The sequence below is a fragment of the Dasypus novemcinctus genome, chromosome 22 (genome assembly GCF_030445035.2).
Source record: "Dasypus novemcinctus isolate mDasNov1 chromosome 22, mDasNov1.1.hap2, whole genome shotgun sequence".
In the NCBI taxonomy this organism is placed as follows: domain Eukaryota; kingdom Metazoa; phylum Chordata; class Mammalia; order Cingulata; family Dasypodidae; genus Dasypus; species Dasypus novemcinctus.
Genome location: NC_080694.1, coordinates 26,235,612 through 26,240,090, shown reverse-complemented (window position 1 = coordinate 26,240,090; position 4,479 = coordinate 26,235,612). Strand labels below are relative to the sequence as shown.

Sequence of the window (4,479 nt, the reverse complement as noted above, 5' to 3'; positions counted from 1 at the left end):
AGAGTCAGAGAGACAGATAAAGCAGATACAACCCCCAGATATTGGTTCCTTTGAAGGCTAAAGAGACCCATGAGAGTTATGGTCATGGCTGATGGGGTTAACTACCAGGGCAGATGGCCCCTCTTTTGAAATGGTGTTTATGTGTGATGAATCTGGACTCAGATGAGATCTCCCTTCATAAGACTTTCATGCTAATGTGCTGGAGGTTCAGTTAATGTTGGGGTTTAAGATATATTTAGGGGATTTGAATCTCTGGACTGACAATGTGATAGCCAGGTCCTGAGCCTCAACAGACTCCAGCACCTACAATCTGATTTATTGGACTTACCACACTCAGCTAAGATGGAGTTGAAGAAGGAAAATCACCACACCATGGAGCCTAGAGTGATTACAACTGAAAATGGGAGGATTGCATCCAGCATCCATGTGGAATCTGAGCCTCCTCTTGACATAGAGGTGCAATGGACACAACCAATCCAATGTCCACATAGAAGAGGTGGCATTGGATTGGGAAAAGTGGACATGGTGGACAATGGGTATGGGGAAAGGCAGGAAGAGATGAGAGGTGGAGGCGTCTTTGGGACATGGAGCTGCCCTGGATGGTGCCTCAGAGGTAATCACCGGACATTGTAAATCCTCACAGGGCCAACTGGATGGAATGGAGGAGAGTATGGGCCATGATGTGGACCATTGTCTATGAGGTGCAGAGGTGCCCAAAGATGTACTTGCCAAATCCAATGAATGTGTCATGATGATGGGAACGAATGTTGTTGTGGGGGGAGAGAGGGGGTGGGGGGTGGGGTTGAATGGGACCTCACATATATATATATTTTTAATGTAATATTATTACAAAGTCAATAAAAAAATAATAGGGGTATATGGGATTATTTTTTGGACTAAAGAAAACATTCAATTGTTTACTGGCGTGATGACTGCACAACTCTGTGATGAAAGTAAGAGCAACTGAGTATTACACATCAGTTAGAACGTACAATTCATGGAACTGTAGAACATAGTGAATCATGTGGTGGAAGATGAACTGTGGCTAAAAGTACAAATATAAGAATGTTCTCTCATGAACTAAAACAAATGTACAATATTAATACATAGGGTTAATAATAGGGTATGTATGGAAAAATATGCCAAATCTACACTATGAACCATAGTTAGTGGTAACAGTCTGATGATGTTCTTTCATAATCTGTAAAGAATGTTCCACAACAATGTAAGGTGTTGGTGGAGGGATGATGTATGGGAATTCTGCACATTATGCATGATTATTTTGTAAGCTCACAATTTCTCTAATTAATAAAAAATTAAAAAAAAATATTTAAGTATATATATATTCAGGAGTATTCTCTTTTTAAATATACAATGAAGTAAAGTAAATTTAGGTAGGGTTGTAAGGGGGCAGGTTTGATTGGGGGAAAATCTAAAATGTAAATCATGTGTGAATTACATTGTATTTAGTGAAGTACAGATGATTCACTCTCCAATTACGGTCAGGTTAAAGCTTGAGGGGAGAGTGAGACAAGGCAGGCAGATGTGGAAAGGGCCGCACAGTTTGGAGACTGGGTTTCTACCTCTGGCTAGTTCCGGGGCCTTGGACAGGGAAAGGAGCTTCCATTTACTTTTCTCCCGCTCTGTGCTGAGCTCTATGCTAAGCACTTGAACACAGGCTTGTATGATTTCCAGGGGCCTTGGACTTGGGCAGTGTTTCCTCTCCAAAGCTCACAGATGGTCAATGCCTGCCTTGGATACAGAACCACGGGTGAAGATGAGACTTGAACCTGGTCTGAGCAGCGATACAGCAGAGGACTGAGAATCTGTTTTCAGGAGTCAGGCACGTGGGGTTGATTTCAACCTCTCTTGCAAATTGTATGACCTTGGGGCTCATTTCCAAATGGCTAATCAGAAAATAAGGATGAAATGAGTTAATACACATAAAAACATTTAGCAAAAGGCCCACCACAAAGTAATCACAGGACATATTAGCTAGTAACATCTGCATTTCTACCAGTATTAGGATTCTCTGAAGAAACAGCCAACAGGATATGGGTCCATACGTAAATAGGGAGGGATTTGTTAGTAGAATTGGCTCAGTGACCCTGGGGATAGGCAAGTTCAGATTTCCTAGGGCAGGCCATGCATTGGAGACAGCACAGGGGATGACTTCCTTGGGAGAAGCTGGAGAAGGAGAGAAAGGATTTGCCACTGCTGAGGGCCTTGGTGTTGCTTTAAGACCTCCAGCTGCTGGGGTGATGGGACTCCCCTCCTTGCTGAAGGCAGTCGCCCTTGTTTGTGGAGGTCATCAGCCATAGCTGCAACTGCCTAATGGTCTAAAGCCACCTACAGAATGCCCTCACACTGGCAGGCCAGGGCTTGCATCATCCAATGACTCGGCACCAACTGGATGGTGATTAACCATCACATGTAACTATTTAGATCTCTTTATCTTTACTTTTTAAGGTTTTTTTTTTTATCTTTACCATAGGTTATTGAAACTCTATGAGTTCTAGAGCTCTAAGTTCACTTTTAAATTTTATGCTTCTTTGCAGAGAAGGAATGAGACAAATAGAAGCAAATGAAAGATTGACCAGGAGAGAGCTGCAATCGATTCGGATGTGTTCATATACCCAAGTGAATTGCCGCTCACCTGGGGGCCAGGCCAAAAGGATTCTCACATCTCTGGGAAACCTGTGAAGTGGTCTCACTTACAGTTCTTAGAGCATTTCATGGCTTTGGGTCTGAGCACTATTCTGGATCATACTATGCCTTGGAAACCCTTCCACAGTCCCTCTTTGCTACCCAGACAAAGCCCAGTGTCACTTCTGCCTTCTGTGAGCTCTCTTGTCCCTCTCTGTCACACCCTATACCCCCCACCCCCCTCACCCCACTCCAACCCCCATAACAATAATCTCTTCCATCATCATGAGACATTCATTGCATTTGGTGAATACAACTCTGAGTACCACTGCACCTCATGGTCAATCGTCCACACCATAGCCCACACTCTCCCACAGTCCACCCAGTGCGCCATGGGAGGACATACAATATCCAGTAACTGTCCCTGCAGCAACACCCAGGACAACTCCAAATCCCGAAAATGCCCCCACATTTACATTTCTTCCTCCCACTCCCACCCCCAGCAGCCAACATGACCACTTTCCCCACACCAATGCCACATTTTCTTCAATTACTAATCACAATAGTTCATGAATAGAAATATCATTAAGTCCACTCCAATCCATACTCTATTCCTCCATCCTGTGGACCTTAGAATGGTTGTGTCCATGTGTAAGGTGGTGTAGGAGGAGCACAGACTGGCTTGCTGGGTCATACTTCTAGGGGTGCCATAATTCTAGGGTTCCCTACTGCTAGGTGTGCTGTACTTCTAGGGGTGCCATATTACAGGGTGCCCTACTTCTAGGGGTGCCACTGTAAGTGTGTGGTTATTGCTTTTGTTAATTAGCATCAAGGACATGGTACTGAAAAATCTCTGAAACCTCTGCCTGAATCAAGGACATACAGGCAAGAAGCCTCCTGAGAGGGGTGCTCGTTGGTCCGGGCCTGAGACCGCCCCCTCCCCTGCCTGCCTGTCCATCTGCACTCCCTACTGCCTTCCCCTTCTGAAAGCTACACCGCCCTTGTCCTCCCTTTCTGCCACCCGCACATCAATGGGCTCGGCCTCAGGGCCACCACAGATGCTCTTCCCTCTGCCTGGAATGACCCACTGTTCCCCAGATTTCACAAGTCTTGCCCCTCATTATCATTTATGTTTCAAGCCAGTCTTCCTAGAGCTGCCCTGGTTAAAGTATTCCCAAGGCCTGTTTAGTTCTCCTTTTCCTTTTTACTGATACACACACATCCCAGGCTTGAGAGTTAAGCGAATTTTCGACAGAAGGAACACACCTCTTGAACCAGCATTTGACTCAAGAAACAGCAGAGCGCTGCGGAACAGCTCAGTTTTTCCAGATACCACTTGAATGGATTCGATTTGTGCCGCTGCACAACAGCACCTGCCAGTACCGTGAGCGGTGGCCCCTCGTGGTGACCGAGGCGCTGAAAACCGACTCGTTGCACGTTGACACGATGCTGCTGCAGACACACTGAGTTAATATACCATGGCAGTGAATTCCACCTGAGTCTTCCACTACTGTTCCGCGGCTCCTGGAGAGTTTCAGATGCCGCGGTGGCGTGGCCTGCACTTCTACCGGACAGCCCGCTTGGAACCCTCCGGGAGCGCAAGGGCAAGGGCAAGGGCAAGCCTGCGCAGGCCCCCAGTCCAGCAGACGCGACTCCTTGTGTCCCAAGTGGGCCCTCCAGGGACCCGCAGGGAGACGGGAGGGCACGGTCCCATCCCCAGCCCAGCTGCGCCCTCCGCCCTGCGCCCCTGGCCCTGCGCCCCAGCCCTGCGCCCGCCGCCCAGCTTTGTGACGCGAGACCGCGGTTCCCCGGCAACTGCTGAACGCGGGCGCC

The 4,479-nt window shown here is 47.3% G+C and overlaps 1 long non-coding RNA gene across 1 annotated transcript; it reads right to left on the bottom strand.

Moving 5' to 3' along the window:
• Positions 1-1,444: 1,444 nt before the first annotated feature.
• LOC139437375 (uncharacterized) lies at positions 1,445-3,992 on the bottom strand. The gene is made up of 2 exons (XR_011647132.1): positions 3,913-3,992; positions 1,445-1,907 (listed from the first exon to the last, which is right to left on the bottom strand). It is a non-coding gene; the product is annotated as an uncharacterized lncRNA (long non-coding RNA).
• Between the last annotated feature and the right edge of the window lie 487 nt (positions 3,993-4,479).